We start from the raw sequence: 25,975 nt of genomic DNA on the forward strand, positions 1-25,975 counted from the left end.
TCACATACATAGATTGGACAAGTGAACCTGCTAACTGTCATGTCCTGAGGCTGTACTATTAAGAATATGGTGTTTTGTCTGTGGAGGTTGAGCAGACTGCAGCATTGTGCTGTGTGACTTGACAGACAGTGCAAGTGAAAATCACTTTAAACACAGCTCCGCTTAGATCACACACTGGAAATGGATCTATCCAGGTCACACTGTAGACAAGGAAAAACACTACAAGCTTCTGCCAGAGAAAACCAGATTAAAATCAGGTGAGGCTTGTCACTCCAGGAGACTCGGATATGGGGAAGAGTTTAAAGTAGAAGTGTGAACATACCCATGCTAAACGGAACTATTGCCAAGATTATTAATGCATCACTTTGATGAACCAAGAATTTCCATTTTCCATACAGCATAGGACCTCTCCAATCATCTGAGGCAGAAAGAGGACACAGCTTTTAATTTTAAGAATAACACATTTCAACTTGAAGAAAGAATTGCAGCTAAGTTTTGACAGAGCCTTTTGGGAAGTAGAGGCAAGAGTGATGTTTTATAAATGTTGGTATTGCAATTATATCTCTGAGTAGATGCCTTCTGATCATCTAGTTAGCATAATGTCAGTTGGCCTAGAGAATCATTTCTTTTTTATAAACCATCTGCTTTGTCATAAGAGCCTCTTTAGAGGACACACACAGGCAATGAATTCATTCGTTTTTCAAAATTATCCTTTGTGTTATTTCTTTCTATATCCTGTAGCCTAAATAGCAATATTAAGCAGACTAACAAAAATTCAGGAAGTGCAGCAGAAGAAATATATGATCACAAGGAATCATTCAATTGGTGATTTTATCAGTGCACCAGTGACCTCATTGTCTGGAGACACATCTCTGACCCCTGTCAGGAGAAGGAAATCCAGCTCTTGAAATCAGAGGGCTTGGATCACTTACATTGCCTGCTGAGATTCAATTTCTTTGTTTTAATTTAGGAGTGAGAACAATGAGGTTGTATGTGTAGATATTTCTTAAACTCTTTAACATTGAAGGAACACCAGTTGCAATATTTGCAGGCATTTAAACCACTGCAAGTGTAAGCAATTCTTAATTACAAAAAGGCTGACTAATGGTCACTCACAATTTTGAATGCTTGGTGGTGATACTCAGAATTCCTTCCTAGTAGATTTTTCATTTTTCATATCTATTTGATGAATCCACTTATACCTGCATGCACTGTTATTCTAGTGTGGTTAATGAGCATGAAATTGTGAGCTATGATAGTCTCTTTCTGCTAAAACATTAGTAGTGTCTACATGTATGGCTCAAATCTGTCTCCCTTACTCATGCCACTTACTTAATTTCAATGGCATTAACTGTCCTTGAGTCATTTTGGAAGGCCTCAGTTTGTTTGAATATACAGTGGTCAGAGCTATCAGAAGATAAAGAGTACCAACATTAATCCATGAATGTGTAGACAGTGGCCTGTCATTAAGCCAGATGTTTTGTTTTTTCAGAATTATCCTAAGAATAGCCTGTGGGGCTTGAAAGATTGGCTGGGTGTTTAAGGGCATATTCTGCTCCTGCAAATGACTGGCATTTGATTACCACCATTTATATGGGGCAACTTACAACCACCTTTAACTCATCCAAACATACTCACACTCTAACATACATATGTACTCATAATGAAAAATGATAGAAATAAATTTTTATTTAAACAAATGGTTCACTTAACTCCAAAGAGTCAAGAAAATTTTAGACCATGCTATACACATAAGGGAAATGTAGCTATTCTTCAGATAGCCCCTCTATGGGTAGTAATAGCAATATACTGATGCCCTCTGTTTTTATATATTCGGCGCTTTAGAGTTATCTAAGTAATTTAAAGCATATTGTCTCACAACAGTGGATGTCTATATCCAATTCATCTTATACCCAGTCCACCCTTGTTCTTAGATATTAAATTAGAAAATGACAGTGCAGAATAGCTCAAGTTCAGTGGTCGCTTATATTTTTGGATAATCTACAAAGTACAGAACTTGATATCTTTTTTAGCATGTAGCATTTCAAGTGCAGAACTATGTTATTGTCTTCATTTGTAAACATAGTAAACAGATATCAAGATGCTGGCTAGTCTCTCAAGACACCTAGTAAAGCTGGAATGTGAACCTGAACCTTCTGAATTTGGCAGAGGATCCTGTCTGCTTCCTATACTCACACCTGCATCAGCCTAAGAGACTGATTCTGCTAGCTATCTGACAGAAATGAGGCTGTGTTGATAAGAGGGCCACACAGCAACTGCTGGGTTGTGATGTATTTTATCTTGGATAAGATAATGAATCCCTAATGATTGCCTGGTGAATTCTACTACTCCCCACCCTGGGAGTTAGCAGTAACAGCTGATTCACTTTATGAAAACGGGTCAAATGGAAAAAAAATCAGTGGATTGAGGTGTGGAAGAAAAAAATACAAAAGCTACAGGAAACAAATTGCTTTTAAATTTTGCCTCTATAATTTCAAAGCCCAAAGCAACTTATTTTGAAATTGAGGTCAAAAAGCAATATCCAAGAAATTCACCAGAATTTAAAAAGAGTATTTGGCACCAGTGATCGCTAACACACAGAAATGTGTTTATTTTAGAGACGTCCTGTTTATAAATACACACACGTCTTGTCTTCTGTGATTAAAAAGTAAGAATGTGAGAGTTGAAGAGCCATGTGGGAGAAGTGGATAGTAACTGCTGTGAGTGTTGACAGGACACAAAACCCAGAGCCATATCCCTTCTATCTGGAGTCCAGCAGTATTAGACTGGGCTTAGGTATTAAAACTAGCAGAAGGGATGGCTCCTTTCCAGCCCAGGTGGTTCCCCTTGTCTTCATCTCTGACCTGAAACTGAAAGCACACAAGAGCTTCTTCTTAGTTCCCAGACTGAGCCCCACCTAGTGACTTATGACAGTCTTTTGGAAAACTGAGTGTTCAGTGGGAACAGTGGCAGGCAGTCTTTAGAAGATGTAGATTCCCTGTGATAAAGTTGAAATTTTAAGTCATGATGATTTACACAAAGTTAAGAAAAGTGGGCTATATTTATCAGTGCTCTGCCCAAACTCCCCTCCATTTCTTCCATAGAGAACTTTTGTTTGTGTTGTTACTCTTTTCTCATTTTTTGTGTCCATTTAGGATTTATTGAAGTCTAGGTAAAGGAGTGAGACTTCTATTTGGAAGGACACATAGGAACTTTTTGCTAAGCGCTATAGGGAGTGCGTTTTCTAATAAGGTGCACACAATACATTGGAGGAGCTGGTGATCACAGAGGTTGGAAAGATTATGGTGTTTCATATTTATTTTTCAGTTACTATCATGTATATTGTAAAAGTAAATGTGCATAGATGTTTTCCATTTAAGATGGCTATTTAGATTTAGGTTTTTTTGGCTTTGTTTGTTTGTTTTTTGATCACTTCTTTGATATCTGTAATTAAGAACCCTGTCTTGGGGAAAAAACAATCCAATCCTCCTTGAAATTATAGTTTATTCCATCACATTATTCACAGCAATGCTATGCATAGGGTTTGAGTGCCTGTGCTTGGGACCCTGTTAGGATTTCAGAACCATAATTAAAGTAGGATTACCTGATAACTTTCTCCCTTTCTCTCTTTCTTCTCTTTCTTTCTTCTTTCCTATTTTTCTTCCTTTCTCTCTTTCTTTTCCTTTTGAAGTGTTGTATTGATTCATTGTAGATTTAACCTCATGTACCACCATCCCACTCATCTTCCTGTGGACCCATATCTACCATCTGCCCTTGCAACCTACTCCCCAAAATAAAATACAATAATCTCATCCTGAAAGCTGTATTGTGTCACAGCGATCCACACAGTATACTCTTAGACCATATGTCTTTACTTGCAAATATTTATTACAATGAGTCATTGGTCTGGTTTGGGGCCTCTGGCTTCTGCTACACTGTTAATAATGGATCCTCACTGGGACTCCTCTTGGATATCCTGCTGCTGCCCTGCTGAAACCATTTCATGAGTCTTATTTAACTCCTTTAAAGTTCACTTTTAGGTTTTAGCACTAATTTCATGCCAAGTCACTTGCTACATTGCATTGCAGAAAAATACATATTTATTCACGGGCATTTGTCCCAGATTTCTGATCAGGGACCCTTTCCAAGAATACCTAATTGTTTTGGAAGAAAATATCAGAGTCATCCTGTTGGGAACCTGCTGTCAGCGCTGGTTTTGGTCTTAATGTTTAACTTGTGTTTCCCTTTCTAGTAGCTTGTAAATCACATTAGGATGACTTTGTTTACATACTGTCATTAAACAGGTTAGTTTGTTCACCTGGTGATATCAGCTCAGATGCTGTTGATTATATCTCATGTGTCACTAAAAAATAACCTATGATTTAACTCATACTGATTTCAACAGAAAAGGATTCATTTATGCTACCTCTGTGTTTCCATTAAGTGTGGTGTAAAGATTTTAAAAAAAAAGAAAAATGAAAGAAACTATTACAAGGGAATTTCAATGTGTATAATTAGATCTTATCAGATGGTACTTCTGTGAATCTGTCTTGACATTGAGCTAGTGTTAGTGTGTCTTAAATTCCATCTGTTTCATAACTTTGTGTGACAGCGCTGCAACCACACCACAGGTGTGCACATATACATGCAAGAGCAGACATCACCACCTGGATTTTAACCCAATCTCCATTTACATGTTGGGAAGGAATGTGCAAAGATGACACCCATGTGGCTCTGGGCTTCTGTGTAAGTTTCTCTTCACATGTTGGAAGAGCAGTAGCAGTCACACTAACTGTATAACTACTGGGCTACAACAAATTATTCTTTTTAGTGTACAAGCACATCATGACCCACTTCACTAACAACCAAGAAACGTGCTGCTCGTACAGTTCCTACTCCAGAGATTAATAATGCCCAATGTGATATTTTTGTTGCCTGGGCTTGTCTTATTACTCAAATCCATGTGGAAACTTGGAGATAAATCTTCACATTTTTACATCATAATTTAACTACTCATTATATTTATCCAAGTCTGTTTTTGTCTCTTGAAAATGAGTGTAGGTGACAACTCCCAGCCTGTTTGTGTCTCTAACCTCCTATCTTTCTGCAAATGTTGCTTCATTACTAATTTCACTGGTGTTGGTAATGTGTTCATTTATAAATGGTTGCTCATCCAAAACATTTAAAAATATTTGCATTTGATACTTGATTTATCTCCTAATCTTACTGTATAATTGTGTCAAAAGCTCTTTATACAAAAAGATGCTCCAAAAATTACAAGAAGCAGGCTGAGCCCCTGTATTCCACTAGAATCACTGAAGAATAGACACCAGGTAAAAATAAAATTAAATTGATACTCATGTTCACAAATAATTACAGTGCAGTTGGCATTGAACAAAAGAATTCCACTGTGTATAGAGTTAGCCTGAGAAATATGAGAACATGGAAACCAGAATTCACCAAAGGAGGAAGCACAGAATGGGGAGAGGTGAGGATTTATGATATTTAAATTTGTAATCAGAAAATGCCAGACAAGTGTGCACAGCTAGTGCTTCTCAAGCTTCAACACCATTGATGTCACCTGGAGACCATGTGAGACATTGGTTACAACATCCTAGATGATGGCTTTGTCTCCTTTTCATGTTAGCACCATAAATGTTTACTATAAGTTTTAATAGAAAGGCCTTGATCACAGACTGTCTGGAGTCAGATGTATGAGTCACGTTTTTCTTAAACAAACCCTCTAAGTTAGTGGTTCTTGTCCAGTGGGTTGTGACCCCTTTTGGGGGTCCAGTGACCATTTCACAATGGGTTGCTTCAGACCACTGGAAAACACAGATATTTGACTGTGATTCATAACAGTAGCTAAATTAAAGTAAGGAAGTAGCAATGAAAACAATTGTAAGGTTGGAGTCACCCCAAAATGAGGAACTGTATTAAAGGGTTGCAACATTAGGAAGATTGGGAACTACTGTTCTTAGTCTTTGTAATACTTGGCCGAAAAGGAGGTGGTGTATCTGTTGCACTGGCTTATTTCTTTTCTTTTATCACCATATTTACTCCCAAAACCACCCTAATCATAAGCTGTGGGCCCCACAACTTTCTTCCTGAGCTTAGAGCCCTATGAATCTCTGCCCTCAAAAGCATTAATCAATGCTCCCCAGAAAGGTTTACATGTTGTTGCCTCAGGAAAAACAAAGCAAATTTAGAGCTAGCTGTTATCCCTACCATCTACTTGAATCTGAACAAAAGAAAATTACTCTCTTTGGAGAGAAAAATCTATATTAGTGATCCATGACAGGTAAAGCATTGTTCCTTTCCAGTGTTTGCATGATGGCACCTCAGGCTCTTTCCCACTACCCACTCAACTGACCTAGGAATGTAGTGCCTTTGATGACAATCTGAACAATATATTGTCTGTGTATAGACTGACAGTTTTAGCAGTCACCCCAGGATAAGCACAAGCAGTAACACAACATGTATTAGACTTTCAAGCTACATTTTAGGGACTACAGTATTTTGCTCTTCTGTCTCAATAATGACAAAGCTTATCAGCTTCAGATTTAGAAATCTAGGACTCTTTGGAGCCATAGGAACTTCCAGAATCTAGTTGAAACTCCTACCTATTAAGTGGCTGTGTATTCCTCCTGTTCTCCTTACCCTCAATCTCCACCCATTGATGTCTTAAGTTTTGAAGGTAAGCCCACGTCAGGGATTTGTTTCAATCTAGACAGCGTTATTGGAGCATGAATGTTAAATGCTGCTGCTGGGCTGGGTAGAGCACCAGAAGGCATGCCTTCCCCAAAAATGACACTCCAGGGAGAGACCCGGGAAATTTGAAAATGCTTCCAAGAAATTTGCTTATTTACCATGTAGGGATTTGAGAATCTTGCGTGTACTGTCTTGTGTGTTTCAGCTGTGTCCCCAGGGTGGAGTAATTCTTTACAAATATCAGCAATGTTTGTTTCAAATTCCATAGTGTTTTGAAGACACAGTTTAGTTAAACCCCTTGAATATTTTCTTGTTATCCTAACGTGCAATGCCATTCATCAAGCATACTATGGCTATCATCAATTTCACCAGAGAAGCTGTGACTACTCACAAGAAATCTTTAACAAGACGGAGCCTGTTGAGGTTCACACATGAAAGGAAGAGTTGAGGACTGTAGTTATGTAGGGAAATATTCCAGCCCTCCTCTCCTGGTATATGAAATTCTTCCCCAGCTACAAGGTTTCTGACAGTTCAAGTGTATATAGAGGGTGGCATTTCAATTGACAGTGAAGGGTTGTTGGCTAGAACTTTCCAGTGATGAATGTGGTTCTTTAGGGTTCATGTGTGTTCCAATAAGTAAGCCTTTGGCCATAGTTCTGCAAGTAAGTCCAAAAAGTTAATTGGTGTATGAAGTTGGACTTAGGTGGAGTTAGGTCTTTTGTCAGTCCTTGATGATGAATCCGGAGTTATTAGATACTTGCTTCTGTTTTCCCAGGAAAATTTCACATAGTAACTGTGTAAATCACTTTCCTTCCTTGTGAATCTCCTGTCCTCCTGTCCTGGGTCACCTAGTGTACCCCACCACACTAATTTACTTTCTCCATTGTTCTCCTTACATCAGATTTTATAAATATGAGTATTTAGGTGGCATCAGACCCATTATAATTAAATATTTTATCCCTAATAATCAATGGAAAAAATAAAAAATTTAAAAAGATTTTAGAAAAAATGAATACGTTCATATCTACTTGTCAGCTTTATGGTATAATTATTTCCATATTAGAATCAGGTCCCTTTGACAAAATAAAACAAAAATAATAATGGTAAATTTTTCCTTTTCCTCTTGTTTCTTCTACAAAAGCCATTATAAATCAAAGGTATTTTGATGCTGTGTATTGTGCTCTGATACTACTCCTTGCTAGTTTGGAGATTTTTGACCTTTGATATTTTTGGGTTAACAATGATGCATTTGGTTCTGTATTGATGGATTTTGTTATAAGTGCTAAGGGTGTGAGTAGTTATTGTGTTGCTTAGTGGGACATTGGGGTGTTTTCAATCATGATAATTAATACTTAGCTATAATTTAGATGCTAAGTTCTTTAATTAAATTAAAATTATGTTTTTTGTTTACACTGTCCTTTGTCACAGCAGTGATCCTACTGGTCATTGCTTTCAGACCTGTAACTCCAAGACTTTCCCCTTCCCCTTCTGTGGCTTTGATGGCAATGTTATTTGGAATGAGGACTCACACATCCTTTCCCCAAGTCATGCAGAGTCTGATTTTACTCTTAAGATTCATGGATTGCCTCCATCCTGATAGGCCAGACTCTCAGACCTTGGGTCGACAGCAGATGAACACAGGGCTAAAAAACCATGACTGCTTTGGGTATCTGTTTGTTTTTTTGTTTCAGTCTTTAAATCTGAAGCTGATCTTATAATTTAAGCTCTGCAAATAATTTATTTAGGGCATAAATATTTCTGAAACAAAAATTCTGCTCACTTTTGCCAAGAAGTGAATATGAATAGTCCATTGTTTTTATCACAGACTTTGGATTCTGTCATTCTAAATGGTGTACTTGCTTACACATATCTGTCCTATGGCTGTGTTGGCTGCCTCCAGCTTCCCAGTTAAGATGAACATTGTAATCTTGTACAGTTCCAACACGAGTGTGAGGGCTCTCTCCTGGGTATTCAGACAGAAAAGGAGTTTCCAGGAATAGAGCATATCACACTGTACACTACTTTATGTTGTCACAATTGTTCTACTAGTTTACACACAATGACTTGTACAATTTTATAGGATTAAGACCTGACTGTTGCACGTTATTTATAAAATGCTCTCTTACTTGAATTCTCATCACGCTAATTACTAGAGATTATCTTTAAAGAATGATTTGTGTCTCGTTGATTTGCCTTTATTTCCACATCAATGTCTTTGCTTGTGTTTTCTTGCTTATCTTTTTTTAAAAGCTGCTTAAACATGTGTAAAATGTATTTTGACTAAGTATTTCAGTGTTGATGTGCCTTTTACTTTCCTTTCAAATTTATTTTTATTCATTTATATATTTGTATTTTTGTGTATTTTGTTTTGATTGAATGTGTATCTACACCTCACACCAGCACAGTGCCCGCAGAGGCCAGAAAAGGTCGCCTGGACCTGGAATTACAGACAGTTGTGAGCCATCATGTAAGTGGTGGAACTGAACGTAGGCGTTCTGAAAGAGCAGCAAGGGCTCTTAACCTCTGAGCCATCTCTTCATCCTAAACTCACATTTTTGACACTAAATAGTACCTAAGTGTTAGAATTGGCTGTTAGGAATTCAGCTATATTTGTTTTAAAGTGTGACTCGTTTTTCATTTTGGTCTCACTGGAAAAATATGTACTAACCTAAATTTATGCTGATCACTTCCTTCTATGGTATCTTCAGAACTTACTCTTTTTTTCTTTTTTCACACTTAAATATGTGAAACATCTGAATTTCTATGTGACTATGGGTGAGTGTGCTGTGGATCCGTTACTCAAGCCTGTATCCCACATATATGGTTGGCTGTCTAAACTTTGTAGTCCTCCCTTCCACTTCAGCTGCTAATGCCATTTACACTATGTAGATTCCATGCAGCTTTATCTCCTTCTATCTTCCCTATTATTGACTGATAGGGAAGTCCTGTGTATATGTCAATAAAGCACTTTTGGCCAATAGGGACGCAAGATAAGTTGAGGAGGATTCTGGAAGAGAGACACAGGCAGTCATGATGTAGCCGCCATAGGAATAAGAGGTCCGGACCCCTTTCTCCGGTAAGAGAAATACTGAGATTAACAATTATGGGGTAAATACTTAAGTCAGAGATAGCCAGTAAGAAACCAAGCAAATGGCCAACAGCTTCATAATTAACATAGCCTCCTGTGTGCTCATTTGGGACTGATGCGGCTTTGGAACCAGGCTGGCAGGAAGGCTACACTCAACAATTGACCACCAGTATATTTAACACATGGAAGATTTTTCTTTCCTTTTTAAACATGCTTACATTTAGAAGGACAGATGCACCGGGACCAGCACTGAAAAGAACTTGAAAGATCATTTTCCTTATTCATTAACTACTTTGACATTCCAGTGTCCTGTCTAGCTTCATTTGAATCATACACATACATATATACTCACAGGGAAATTTTTGCTAATTGGTAGATAAATTTGAAAAAATTCCCAATTTATACTATTTTTACTTCCACTCGGGAAGGTGATATTATTTCTTATTTCTCCATTTATATAAATCATTTGTTAGCTCATTCATGAATTTTTCCAAATTTTCCCAAAAAGATCTTGCTTTTTGTTGGTTACTTCCACAGTAGTTAGTAATTCTGATTGCTATTTTCAATGATATTAGTAACTTAAATATTTCCCTGTTTATTTATAGATATACAAAATCAGATATTTTAAATATTTACTATTTGACCACAATTAATGAGGTTATGTTTTTAATTATGAGACTAAATTGCTATAAAAATTATCTTAACTCTGAAAAGAAATTGGTGTCTTCCAGTGGCTTAGACAGTCAATAAATTAACTGAAGCTTTGAGAGCAGGTCTGTTTGATTTGTGTTTCACTGAAAAAGAAAGCGTGTTTTTCCCCTTTATGTTACTGTAGAACAGTAAATATCAAACCTTAGAAGGTATCCGTATCTTCTGAAGGGCGCATTAGTCACTTCTGTTCTCCAGCTCTGGAGTTTGAGTCATTGAATCATGCATCTATCTCATTGCTAGTTCCCAGCAGAGTCTCGAGCTGTCTCTATAAAAGGTAACCTGGAGGAGAATGGTGGAGGCACTGGCTGGGGGCTGGTGAGAAAGAGGCTGAAGAGATGAGTGCTGACCAGGGTGGTTCTCTCTGTGAAGACCAAATAAGCATGTCAGTGGCCTGAGAAAAAGCCAGTCAGGGTTAAGAATATACACGGTGACTGCTGTAGGGTATGACTGAGAGATGGGTTGGAGAGTGCTAGGAGGCAGAGAGGAGGACTTTCACATGCCATCATGAAAGCCTTGCTCTGAGAAATAAGAGAATGACACTCTGGCTCCCAAATGTTTCCCTGATCTCTGTGTAGAAAACAGACATTGAGGAGCAAGATTTGAGACCGAGATCACAGAAGTACCATACCTGAGTTGTGACACCAGTGGAGGGAGATGCAATCAGGTGTTTACAGAGTTCAAAGGGTTGTCTTGAACTTGCAATTACTACGTTTTTCTGTGGACCACAAAGAAAGGGAGAGGGATCACAGATGCTTCCAATGCTCCAGGCCTAAGCAACTGGAAGCTTACAGACAGTACCTGAAGATACTGCACCCTAGACTGTGAGGAATTTTCTTTTACAAGGTAATTTTTATGAAGAGAATAAACTGTACTCTGAGTGTTGTGCATTAAAAAACCATAGAAGAATAATTTATTTTGTATTTGGAAGTTGGTGTATTTTAATGGGCAGTTAAGGGCTTATGGTCTTGGGGGTTGGCCCTGGTGAGGAGATGTCTTTGTTGATAAAGTGCTTGCTATGCAAGCATGAGGGCCAGAGTTTACATTCTCAGCTCCTAGGTAAAATTCAAGTACACAACTTCATCAGCTATCCCAGTGCTGATGAGGAGACTGGCAGATCACTGGAGCTCATTGCGAGTCAGTAAACTGCAGTTTACAAGAGAGGTTCTGTCTCAAAAAATAAGATGGAAAAAGACTGAGGAAGACATTTAGTATTGAACATGAACACACAAGCACACACACACACACACACACACACACACCACACACACACCACATGCACACCAAATATGGGCTGCAGTATACTTTCTAGTGGGGGACATTGCATCTCAAAAGGATCTGATGCTAGTCTACCTGTGTCTCTGGTACTGAAAATCTGTAATGTAACACATCACTCGTGTGGCTCAGAGTTGCGTATTAATCTTTCTCTCTATTCCTGCCTCCATCTTATCTCCAAAACACAGCCATTTTAACTCTCACCATCTTTGTTTTCCCTGGAAATGCAGACAGATGCTCTTCCACAAAAGTGAGCCTCCCCTCTCCCACCAAGGTGCCTGTTGTGAGCAGCTGCAGCTGCAGCACCATATGGGGGACAACAAAAGGGTACTGCAGAGCCCCTGCACCACAGGCCTTCTGGCAAAGGGAAGCCTTTGTAGTGGTTTCACTTGTTCTTAAAATGTCAGGAATGAATTTGCTCAGGTTAGGACATCTAACAAACATTTACATAAAGATATGATTTCTCCTTTTCAGCTTAACGATGGTACTTTGGTTCTCCCTCTGTCTGGGAGGATTGTTTCACATTAAAAAAGACCAGGTTTTCATGTGAGAAAATTACATCCCAGGCCCTAAATTTGGACTGATCTATATTGCTGATAGTCTTAAGGGAAAATTTGGCAGCATATCAGGACATATGTGTATGCATGCGTGCGTTAGTGTGTCTGTGTGTGTATCTTGTTTAACTAACAGCAATTACATATATCTGGTTTCGTTGCATTTGTTTTAGAAACAGTCTTCTTACTGTGTAGCCAAGTCTTGACTAAAATCTCCAGTCTTTCTTTCTCAGGGTTAGTGCTGAGTTTACAGGTTTAGTCCATGGCACCTGGTTTTATTAACTATATTTAAATGAGGCTTCTCCCACCTGGAGACTAGTGGCTCACTGCAACAAAAGAGAAAAAATATCATTTTACTATTAAAAATCTAGCACTAATGTTTTACAGTGTTTCTGATTGTCTATTCTTTAATATCCTTATAACTAGGGCTTTCTTTGTAAATACTTCGCTTTCACATTAAGATAAATAAGAAGTCACTGGGAAAAGATCCTTTGGTATCCCAGCTGAACAAAACAGTTCAGTTTCTTCTAAAATAGCAAGACTGAGCTACTTCAATTCAGATTCAGTAAGTGGGACCAATTTCGGAGTAGAAAGGGTCTTGGTGTCAATCTCAATATCTTCGACAACATCTCTGATTCCTTTTCTGTCCTGGTTGAGTTCTACAGTGACAGAAAAGCATCACCTTTAAACCTTTTAAGTTTTCTGAGCCTCAGCAGGTCCAACTACTAACTTTAAATTAAAATAGAAATTCCATAAGGTAGCTGCTTGATAGTATAAATAAAATGCACATGTAAGAACTATTGACATCTCAAAAGTTCAGTCAGACAGAGGCCTTGAAGGACAGACAATGTCACTGAAAATGCTAAGTTAAAATCACTCTCAGCCAGTTTGTGCTACTACACCAGAGCCCATCGATCAAAGTAATTTACAAAGTTCTGGTGGCTGGGATGGCTGAGAAAAAGGTGCAGTGTGGACAGCCTGTGTGTGGGGTCTTCTTCCAGGCTATGCATTACCAAGTTCTTATCATCTAACCTGTGCCGAAAGAGAACACTATACATCAGAGTACCTCTCGTGAGGGCACTAATATCAGTTTTTAAGAATTTCACCTTCGCAACCTCCTGACTTTTCAAAGGCCCTGCCTCCAAGGACCATACCATAAAGATGAATTCATCAGCATTTGAGAGGCCATAAACACAGAAGCACACACAGAATATGAACTTATATTATTTTGTATTAGTACAATTGTAGAGAAATCATGTAAGATCTGACTAAGTAACAAAGTAATTATGTAGTGAGCAACTGCAGGGATTCTAAAGAATAGAGGTTTTTTTTCATATTAGTTTTCCCTTAGATTGCAAATGGAACAGACTTAGCCTGTAAAATTATATATATGCATGCCCTTCTCCATTGAGATCTGGCAGAGTTGGCACAGAAAGTTTTGTATGGCCAATCTTCCAGGCAAGTTTTAGAATTTAATCAATCAGTGTTCAGGATTCTGCTGATCAAAACTACAGCTGAAGTCAGTTGCAGTCACCCTATAAAATAAAATAAAAACAATATTTTGGGGGGCCCAAACTAAAATGAACCCTTGATTTATTTTATGACAGGCACTTATCATTACAGGGGAAGGTGTTAGGGAGAAATCAGAGACCCAGGAGACTTAATATGCTACATACTCCTTGCCTAATACCATCATGGTAAGCAAATTAAGTTGGAAACTGATTACCGCTGATTGCAAAGCTCTTTATAGGTAATTTAAAGGATCCGTAAAGAACAACTGGTGTTCTGGTTGCCAATATAAATTATCGTGCAACAGGAAACTTGAATGCTTTCATCCCTAAGCTGTAGATATATAATACTGACATATTTTAGGAACCATTTATTTTAATTAACGAAAATGGTTTCTATTTAATCATGAAAAGAAACTCCTCATATTCAGTCATGTGCTTCTCAGTTGGACCTCATCCTTTACTGGTTCCTTCGTTGGGTAATGCAAGCTGATAAAGGACCACACCATCCCTAAAAAATTCACAGAAAGACCAATGACAGAAGAGCAACAATGAAGAAACACACATTAGAAAATCAGGGTTGCATGCCTTCACCCTAAACGCTGAGGTTGTGCTATATGGCCTCATACCTCATAGTGGCATTTTAAAGGAAGGAATCTCATATTTAAATAATTAGAATTTTTTGGTACCTTCTGCTTCCATGATCTCACCCAAGATCACTGGTGCATATGTTGAAAGAAACTAAGAAAAAGTCACCTTATAGGCAACATTACAGTCCCTTCCTTATCTATGTACCTGAAGGTTTTTACGTATGTCAAAAGCTATACAATATAATTTAAAACTTAACTGTTGTTCCAAAATAACCATTAGTATATGATGACAGACATTGCCTATCCTTTTCATTCACAGAGACTTTGTCCAGGTCCTTTTCCAGATCACCATTATGCTTGTCTGAAAAACCTGTTTTCAATATCTCTAAAAAGACAAATATCCACAAATACACGTGTTCAAGATACATAATATACACCAAGGACACAGTCACCCCGGGATCATTTCTTGCTCATTTTTCCTAGCAAGAAATCCTATCAATACAGATCATTCTAGAATGTAAGTAGATGCTCTTGGGCACAGAGAAGAAACTTCCCAAAACTCACAAATGAAAAGATCATGGTCAAAAGTTCTGGGGCACAAATTACAGCATCCTTCCTTACTAAGTCTATAGTGTATCCAACTACCAAATAATTTTATCCTCTGCTTTTATTTTTAAAACCACAACTAAAATAATAGACCCAAGACTGTTAAGTGGAATGTGTAGTCAATTGTGTTAAGCGGCTAGCATAGAATCTGAAAAATGAGCCAGGCAGTGGTGGCTCACACCTTTAATCCCAGCACTCGGGAGGAAGAGGCAGGTGGATCTCTGTCAGTTCCAGGCCAGCCTGATCTACCGAGCTACACAGAAAAACCCTGTCCTCCCCCCCTCCAAAAAAAGAATCTGAAAAACAAAAACACAAATCACACTTGATAAATATATCTTCTTTTTGTATATCAAATGATGTAGATTACTTCTAGGATCCCCAGTCTCATCTAATTTACTTCTAACAAATGGATTTTTAAAGTACTAATTATAAACTGAACTAATTATTTTGTAGCCTTGGGAAGTTTTTATAATAGGTCATTAAAGATGTTATCAGAATTATCAGAATTGCGGTGTGGATTTTTCTAGAGAGCTGATAATAAATCCCTCAGAAACTTTTGTATGATGTAACTTTTTTATTTGAAGCTGGAACAGGATGAGAACACTATAGCTTTTCATCTTCAAAGAGTTAAAGAGCTTCAAGTAATTAGTAGGCAGGACTCTATAATGTGCTATGCCAACATGATTAGCCCTGTGGGCAAAGGAGGAAAAAAGAAATCATTGCCCCAACATGCTGTGAGCAGGCTGTAAGGAAGTGTGTGCGCACAGGCATACATGCGTGTGAGAGTGTAATCATGGGCCACTGAGAATATTCACGGTAAAGGAACATATAACATGGGTTGGAAAGGCAACTGAAGCTCTACAATAAGACAGAGTAAAGGTATTTTTACTATAGTTTGCACACACACACAAACACACTTGTTGCCATAAACTAAATGGAGAAAATGATCTTTGGTATTGAAGTTGTAAAACAACATGCATGGGTGTTAATTTCGTGTTGTTGGATCTCTGCATCCATCAGTTCCTGCTTAGATTAATCCAAGATTTAATACACAAGAATTGGCTAGATTTGTACAGTTTTTTCCTCACTGGTTCTGGACTCCTCATTGACATCATAGTATGAGTGTGCTCAAGTCCCAGAACCAGTGTTATACTTACAGTGAGGAAAAACTGTACAAATCTAGACATACATATCTTACATGGTATGCCAACATACAAGTGTGAACCATGTAGAATATTTACCTAATACTGCTCACAAATTTCCTTTTTGTTCTTACTTCTGTATCCTGTCTTTAGATCAGCCTTCCATCTGAGGAAAACATATTTCAACTGTCTTCTCTTGACCAGGCCTTCAGCCAATAGAAAGCATCAAACCTGAATGCTTTGGCACTCTAATTCATTTTCTGTGTTTGTGGTTATTTTCCTCTAGCAACTAATAGAGTGACACCTCCAGCCCTCTAGATCTACTTGCTCCACACTAAGCACTCTCTCACTCTCTCATTCTGTCTTTCTCACTTCTTACTTCATCAACCTTTACACAGGGTAAAATTAATTTCATTCAGCTAATTTACCATTCTCTATTGAGTTTCTCACCATTATTCACCTGTGCCACAGACTTTATTACATTTTCTTCATTTGAAGATGTTTTTGTTGTTCAAATATAGATGTAGGTTGTTTGACATGTTTAATTTTAATTGATTATCTATATTGAGAGGTTAGAATATTTTAATATATTATGTTCAAAGCCTTATGGACTATCCTTTCTGTTTTTAGCAATTTCAAATTCTTTTAAATTATGCCATAAAGTGACAGGAATTATATCATTAAATTGTAGTTTTATTTTTGTTATATACATAGTAAATATAAAATGATAGGCCATGCTTTGCTAAAAACAGTTAATATAGCAAAACTAAAGCATATACACAGTCAAGAGCATTAAGGAATGGAGAAACACAGCCCCAGATGCTGGTTCTTGGATATTAATATGACTGTGCACTCATGATGTCCATGTATCCTGGGGAACTAGAGTGCATTTCTCCCCATGAAATGGTTGTACAGGCACCTCCTGTTCATCATCAGCCGTCTTGAGAGTTACTTCTTCTCACTTGAGTAAAGCCCTCAGCACTTGCATGCTTGATGTAAACCCTCAGGGAAGTCGGTCCTTACTTTAGCTGTTGTACTTTAAGATGAAGTACTTTTCAAAAGCATGTTCTGGTCAATGTATTCTAAGATAAACAAACAATAGGGCATCAGGTGTGACCCTTCCATGCTTAATGTTAGTGTTAAATGATCATATGCTATTTAGTAACTTCAAGCCATAAGTCATCTTCTGAGATTTCATTTTATTTAGCTTGCCCGGGGGCCAGTTAAGTACTGTAATGGTGTGGATGAGAAATGTCTCCAAAGGGTTGAACATTTGAATGCTTTGTTCCCAGTTGCTGTCAGGGTTTGTAGAGGTCTATGAAGTGTGGCCTTGTTCAAGGATGTACACCACTGGAGACTGGCTTTGTGCTTGTGGTTTGAGATAAAAGGCCTCAGTTGCCTTCTTTGGCTGCCACACTACTGCTCTACTACTATGAACTCTTTTTTTTTTTTTTTTTTTTTTTTTTTTTTTGGTTTTCAAGACAGGGTTTCTCTGTATTGTTCTGGAGGCTGTCGGTCTAGCCCGGCGTCGAACTCACAGAGATCTGCCTGCCTCTGCCTCCCGCATGCTGGGATTAAAGGCGTGTGCCACCACTGCCCAGCTACTACTATGAACTCTTAACCCTCTGGAACTGTAAGCTAAAACTCTTCCAAGTTGTCCTGGTCACATTGTTTATCATAGCAACAGAAAGGTAACTAATACAAATACCTTTCTAAATTCGACTTAGCGGGACCTACTCACTGTGTGTGAGTATGTGTGTGTATGCCTGCGTTTGTGTGTGTGTGTGTGTGTGTGTGTGTGTGTGTGTGTGTCTGTTGTTTCTGTGTGCATGTCTGTGTTTGTGAATGTGTATCTTTGTGTGGCTGTATGTGTGAGTGTGCCTGTGTGTGTGTGTGTATGTGTGTGTATGTATATGATTTTCTGATGTTGCAAAGACATTCAGATTTAGAATAATATTTTTCACTGTCTTGTCCATTCCAAGTTGATTGCTTTGATATCATCTTTTAACCTTGGCTTTGACATAAAGTTGTAAGAAGAAAGTGAGGCAGGGTTGCAGCCAGTTAGATTACACTGGTCTTTCTACAAAAGAATGTCTCGTTGGAATGACTTGGAAAAGTCTGGCATCAGATGCAGCATATGAATTTGGAACTTTTTTTGATTTTTAGAAAAAAAAATCACAAAATAGCAGATAGAATCCTAAATTTAGAAAGAACATGTGGGTCCTGGACTGTGTTCTGCTACTTGTGCCCTCTTTTGTCTGACCCAGATTCCCAGTTCTTGTTTTAAAACTTCCTCCACTATACAATGTGTCAGTTGGAGCCGGTACTTTTTATGATGCTTTTCTCCATAGCATATACACATTGGATATAAAATCTACATATGCATCTGGTTTAATGAAGAGGGTCTGTTTTTGGTTTTGTTGTGTGTGTATACCCACAAGTCTGTCTGTGCATCATATAATACAATATTGGGGCATTCCGTTTATAGAAAGTTAAATGAGAAGAGTACCGTTTGATATAGTCAGCACAACAAAGAACCTAAATCATATTTCAAAACTAAATTGTCTGCCACATCCTGTGTGGCATCGCCAGTAAGCATATTTTTAAGTAGGAAATGCACAAATGCTGGCTGTGGGTAACACATTTGCTCTGCAGGCCTCACAACCCGAGTTCAGATTTCCAGGATCTATAGAAAAGCCTAACACAGCAGTGTAGATATTTTTAATCTCAGCATCCTTAGTGGGAGATGGGAACTGGAGGCAGGAGAATCCCACAAAGCTCAAGGCCAAGCAGCCTGAATTATGAAGTAGACACCATGGAGAAGCACTTCTTAGGCAGAATAGCCAAGGATGCTGTGTGGGATGCTCACCAACTCCCTAAGCCTACCTCTTCACCATGACTTCTACCTCCTCAGCACTGGAATTTCCCCCCAAACGTAGCAAAGCTTACCTGACAACTTTCATTTGAGATTTTCCTCTTTGATTGTTTCATATCTCTGAATAACATATGGCATCTGTATTCTGATTTTTTAAGGCCAGGTTCCTCTTTAAACTTATCTCAGTCTGAGTTATATGAGGTGTTTTAATATAAAATCATTGTCCATTCAGGCAAAGCTTCCTTCTTGCTGATGAATGTCATGCATAATGAATGATTGTATCCCTTTTCCTCAGCAGTAAGTCATTTATCACGCAAGGGAGATCTAGTAATGTGGATTCCAATCAAAGTTGCTGACTTCCTCTATCCGGCAGATATGCCGGACCTTGTCAGTTGATTGGACAATATCAAGGGAGAAATGGGAAATTATGCTGTTGAATTGGAGCTCTGTAACTCTAGTGGCTTCTAAGATGGCCTGAGAAAACAATTTACATTCCACGTACAACTTTCTATGATCTGGACATGTAAACTGGAAAAGTCTTTGTTTCCTGCCTTAATTAAATCAGAAAGCTCTGTTACTCTTTGCAGCATGCTCTGTGATGTTCATAAACCAATTTGTGGATGACACTGCATGGCTACTCTGTGCCCTTTCTCAGGGAGACAATAATTATTACCACTTATTTTGAAACATGCTGTGTGTGGTTTATCAGTTCCTTTGTTAATGAACTGGCCCTCTGCTTTATAATGCCAATCATAGGGACACTTTTAAAATAAGAATTATCTCTCGGCTTTATTCGTGTTTTCTTTTTCTTCTTCCTTATCTCACTCTGTACTATTTTGCTTCAGGGAGTCCCCCACACAGCTCAGACAACAAAATAAAACTGACTTTCTTCATCTCTTGTGAATGGCACATTCTCTCACCATCTCACACCCCAACACTGAATTGCAGAAAGGACACCACAGCTCCTCACATTGGTCTCCTCTCCTGTCTGATCACTTACTGTTGGCAATCATTACCCTGTGTGACACACTTACACACACGTTTTTTTCAAGTTCAATAGCACACGAGTATTAAAAAGAGTCAAAGTAAAGTGAGCTAAAAAATGAAGCAGGATGAATTTCTCTTAACCTTCCGTCCCTGTGGGGCTACTGCCCACGTGCTCTTCCAGTTTCTTTTGATGTTATGCGAAGTGTGTTGGTGATCCAATCATGGCAGACATGCACTCCAGCAATTACAAACAGCATTACTTCAGTGCCCAGGTTATTGAAGAGTCATGTGCTGGATTGGGCTGTGTGAGCTCATTGCATGCTTTAAGGGGTGTATATAAGCATACATAAGAAAAAGAAAACCTACATTGAAGCATTGCAAAAACATATCAGAATTCTGACATAATAGTTATGGTAACAATGCTATCCCTTAGCTTAAATCTAGGTGTTCCTGTTGTTAATTTTCTCTGAATGATTTTTCTCCCTTGTATGTTTGCCTGAGTTAGAAAATAAACCAAAGTGAGCAAAGTTATACTTGGACTTTCATGTATACAATGAATACAATTTTAATTAGGACCCCACATATTGCATGTGAAATACACATAAAAGTAACCTTGTGTATCTGAAATACAAACTGAACCAGCATTTTTATTTTATGTGGACACCCTTTACATAGGGGAATTCATGTTGTGGCTTTGGCTGCTCTATGGATGTCAATTCTGCCCCTTAGTATCTATAATGACCAGAATTTGCCTCTCCCTTAACCTTACTTACCCACGTGATAGTACTTGAAGGTAGAACCATTAGCAGACAACCAAGGTCAAAGTTATCTTAAAAGTGGTCTTAGTCATGTAGGAATATAGCTTTAGGAGTAAGAGCCAGATCTATGATTCACAGAGTCCTCACCAGATTCCTCCCTGCTACTAGTTTGGTCTTCGGTCGATTACTATTAAGTCTTTTTAGATGTGGTAAATTCAAAGCTTAAGTGGCAAGGGTGGTCAGCAAACCAATGGCCGTTTTTCCGAACACCGAGGCGCTCGGGTCAGGGGCTGGGGCCGGCAATTGCCTGGGGTGGGTGAACGTAAGTCCCCACTTTTTCTGACACCAGCTGATATGGAAACAATACAATGGGGGAAAAAGATATTTATTAAAGGGAGCAATCACTTATATGGGAAGCACTCTGCCCTCCAAAGTACAATCAACCTCCAAGAGAGAGGGAGTGCCCTCCTGTTCCTTCTTTTTATCATGAATCTTCCCACACATGCATGTACACCCCGAGGGGGCGTGGTCAGCTACGGATACCTGGTCTCTCCCTACAGAGACTAATGTGACCACACCTCAGTCATGATTCTTCCAGAGAGTCTGTGCCATAATCACAGGTAAAATAGATCTGGGTAAATGGCCACTGGTTTGCTGGTAGTGATAGTAAATGATGTACCTGGCCAGGTAGCTGCTAGACACACTTCCTAATCACACATTTGCTATTGTATCTCTTGAGTATGTCTTGCTATTGTATCTCTTAAGTATGTCTTACTTGATGACACTCTTTTACTTTGGCTCTTGGTGACTGAATGCATCTATTCCGTGAATCTAATTAGAAAACTTAAACCTTGCCTGTGAAATCATAGACATTTTAAGCTAATTAACTGGTTTCCATTAGTTTTCTTATCCTAATTTTTCTATAAGTGATAAATAATAAAACAAGCCCTAGTGTTTTTTTAAGATTTTGGATACAGTGTAACTAGTCAGAAATATCAAAGTGACCTTAGAAGAATCATTTCCTTGATAACATGTTGATAAGTTACTGCAGTAACTTGTTGAGAAATCTCTACATTATACAAGGCAGCTACTACACTGAAAATTACACAAATCCAACCCTAAATTCATCCTTTTAGAGTCAAAAGTGTTGTAGAAAGTATGTACCCATAGTTAATCAGTAGATGATGTTAATACCAAGTGGTTAACTTACAGATCTTGCTGTCTTAATTAGTGTTCCTTTTAAAATAAGACCACTTAATTAAATTCTCAGTTCAGTTAAAGAAAAAAAGCCTACACTTTAATCAATGTCACAATATTCTCCATGGTCAAACCTACATTCTCATTTCAGTTGAAGACTGGCTGGGGACATGGATTTATTCTAAAACCATTAATGATTTTGAGCCAATAATGATAGGCTGCAGATCCTTAGGGAGAAAAATTTCTGGTCCACCCATCACATTTATCATCAACATTGGATGCCCAGCACTAAGCTCCTGGAAGACTACTTTTCTACTCTGCTTTGGAACTTAAGTTTTTAAGTACCACAAACGAGCAATACTGTATAGAATTCAGCTGTTTTCCCTTAGCTGATTCCACACAACACAAGGTACTTCAGTGACATACAGTGTACACAGTAGTTATCTGTGATGCCCCAAAGGACAGAAGCAAATTCTGGTCGAAAGTATCAGTACTGGGTGGTTTTATTTCAACTTGACACAAGTTACAGTCATTAGAGAAGAAGAAGCCTCAGTTGAGAAAATCCCTCTATAAGATCCGTCTGTAAGGTATAGCAGGCTTTTTTAGTTCACCAGCCCCCAAATCACGACACAGAGACTTATTAACTATAAGTGCTTGGCTTTAGCTTAGGCTTGTTTCTAGCTAGTTTTTTTTTTACTTAAATTAACCCATTTCTATTAATCTATGTGTTACCCCATAGTTTGTTTACCTCATCTGTCTACTATCCACCATGCTTTCCTGCTTCTTGCTAGCTGGCCCCCGTCTGGCTTCCCCAGCTGGCTGACTGGCTCCCATTTTCTCTCTGCCTGCCAGTCCCACCTCATTTCCCTGCCTAGCTATTGACCATTCAGCTTTTTATGAGACCACTCAGATGCCTTAGGCAAGCAAGCTGCAATAGCAACACATCTTTACATTATTAAATGCAGCAAAAACAAAAGCAATACATCTTTACATTCACAATTACTCTACAACACAAACAAATGCAACACATCTTTGCAGAGCTAATCATGTATTCTATTACACCACAGTAAGGCATTTTCTTAATTAGTGATCAATATGGGCGGTATCATCCCTGATTGATGGTCCTGGGTTCTATAAAAAAAAGTTGGCTGAGTAAGCAATATGAAGCAAGCCAGTAAGCAGAACTCCGCCATGGCTTCTGCATCAGCTCCTGCCTGTAGGTTCTTGACCTGCTTGAATTCCTGTCCTGACTTCCTTTGGTGATGAACGGCAATGTGGAAATATAAGCTGAATAAACCCTCCCCTCCCCCAACTTGCTTTTTGGTCATAGTGTTTTATTGTAGCAAGAGAAACTAAGACAGTATCTCATTGTTTATTTTTTTATATTTTTTTACTTGTTCTTCATTTGTTATTATTAGGTACTTAGGTCAACCCCATATCATGGCTACTGTGAATAACACTGCAGTGAATATGAACATGCAACTACTTCCTTGACATGCAAGTCATTTTGTTTGAACATATATACAAAGTAAATAGGAAGATTTCCAAGCTAGATTGTTTTCCACTTTCTGAGTAACTTCCATATTGTTTTCCACAATCACTGTACTAACATAAGCAGCAAGAATAATAAAAGAACCAAAGACAGATATTGGGGTTCAGCATGAAGATTGGGCAAGCAAAGTAGCAAAGCTAAAAAGGCTGGGGTATTCCTATTCTCAACATGGCTGGAGAATGAATGCTCAATACTGACTAATGAAAACCCTGTTCCTACCTTTTGTACCCTTGTAGTGCTAGGAGCAAAGGTGTGTGATCCCAGCTGCTGAGGTCATCTTTGTTTAAGCTCTTTCTCTTTAGGACTGGGTCAGTATTGTGTAGATCTGGTTGGCCTTGTACTCACAGAGATCCATCTACCCTTTAATCTTGAGTCCTAGGATTAAAGATGTGCACCAGCACCTCCTAGCTTCCAGATGCTAGGATTAATGGTGTGTCTGGTTCCAAAGGTATGTAGCTGACTTTGCTTTCTGAATCCTCAGGCAAGCTTTCATAAACCATAAACAATATATCACTACAAACATACATTCCCAATAATGGCATGAAATAAATGAGTTTAAAATACATACTGTAACTTGTGGAAACTATACAAAACTATTATATATTTACACATTGTTGAATGAATTTTTAAGTATACATATTGTTAAAAATAAAAAGTAAGGCAATGCTTGTATTAGCTTGCATTATTTGGTTACCATGTCCACAGTATATTTAAATTTCAAAACATGTTATACCTCATGTATATCTATAATTTGTAATCATGAATAAATGAGAAAGAAATGTTATGTTTCTTTTGTAGTATTCTCCTGGTAATTCTTCCTAACCATAGGTAGTAAGGATTTCTCAAATGAAGATTTTTGTCTTAAATCAGTGTCTGTGATGTAGTTTGCCTAAGAACATTTTGATACTGGGTAACAATTAACAGATCAAGTTCTATTACTTTTAAAATAATAACTTCCCTTCATGATATCTGAAACACATTTTCAAGTATTTAACCATATATAAAATATAGAACGAATGCTAATCTACATATTGAGCAAATTTCCCTGGAGAGAATGAGAGGGTTCATATGTAAAGCAGAGGTGGGAAGTCAATGCATTGAGTTTTCAAGAAGTGCAAATTCTTGTTGTGGGGTCCTGAATTAGTATTGGTAACTTTGCTGTGCCTGCTCTCTTAATGAGAATCTGGAAGATAGTTCAAATAGCAGTGAGAACTGGGATCTATTGAATGCTTACCATGATCCATTCTTTTTTTACTATCCTCTATTACTAATTTTATTTTTAGACATAAGATACTATTATCTTCAAGGATGAGAAAGATTAATAGTCATTAAACACTGGATCCAGGATTCAGAATCAGGCAATGCTATAACCTCTCAGCCCCCAAATAATAAATGTAGTTCCATCATGGTCTCTCTATTTTCCTTATGCAAAGACTGGCACTGAAGAAGATTTGGCAGAAGATGGTAAAATACTTGGAAGAATTGTCCTCTGTCAAACTTGCATTTCATTGAGTCCTTGAAATTGACAGAGAGATTCAAAATAATCAGGTATCTACTTTCTGAGCATTTCAAAAGGAATGAGCACTTTTTTTAAAGAACAGTCTATACAGTCAAAAAATATATATATTCCTTCAGAGAGCTAATTGATTTGTTTTGTTTACAAGTTTGCTTAAAACAAAGTATTTATGCTTCCCATAGAATTTTATAGAGACTGCACACAACACATGTATTGATACAATCTTGCAAACATTTTCATTGTTTATATAGTTTCATTATGGTATTACCTGAAACCCATCCTATGGACAAGAGGCATGAGAATTCCAGATATGAAACTAGCCACATCAGAAATGTGGTATATGAACTCTGTATGTTATTTATCCCTACTAATATTATGCTCATTTTATGTTGCTTGAGCTGAAATTGGGAAAAAAGACACCAAAAAATTGATATAAGGTATATTCAGACAAACACTAAGTGAAAAGAGATGACTGTGGTGGCTCATACCTTTGATCTCAGCACTCAGGAGGCAGAGGCTGTTAGAGCTCTGTGAGTTCAAAGCCAGCCTAGTCTACAAAGTGAGTTCCAGGACAGCTAAAAATGTGACACAGAGAAACCCTGTCTTGAAAAACAACAACAACAAAAATAAACAAACAAAACGTCCACCCAAAAAAACCCTAAATGAAACATCAGGGTAGAAATTTAACTTTTTACTAATTATGATATTAATGAGGAAGATGGATTGTGAAGACAACTTGCTGGATAGATCATTCATGCATGCAATCAGGTCGTATATTAAAATGAACACAGGGAACAACGAAAGAACAGGTCAGGTGAGTATTAGCATCTTCCACAAGAAATGACAAAATTAAGTAGGAAAAGAAAGTGAAAGATGTATTTTACCTAATGGGCATCATATGTTAGATT

General features: G+C 38.0%; 1 protein-coding gene across 7 annotated transcripts in view; it reads left to right on the forward strand.

Moving 5' to 3' along the window:
- Nrg3 (neuregulin 3) overlaps positions 1-25,975 on the forward strand; it is a 985,840-nt gene that overhangs the window by 710,790 nt on the left and 249,075 nt on the right. The gene's annotated exons all lie outside the window — the stretch shown is intronic.

Source organism: Mesocricetus auratus, unplaced genomic scaffold, assembly GCF_017639785.1.
Source record: "Mesocricetus auratus isolate SY011 unplaced genomic scaffold, BCM_Maur_2.0 Super-Scaffold_100006, whole genome shotgun sequence".
NCBI classification, from domain to species: Eukaryota; Metazoa; Chordata; class Mammalia; order Rodentia; family Cricetidae; genus Mesocricetus; species Mesocricetus auratus.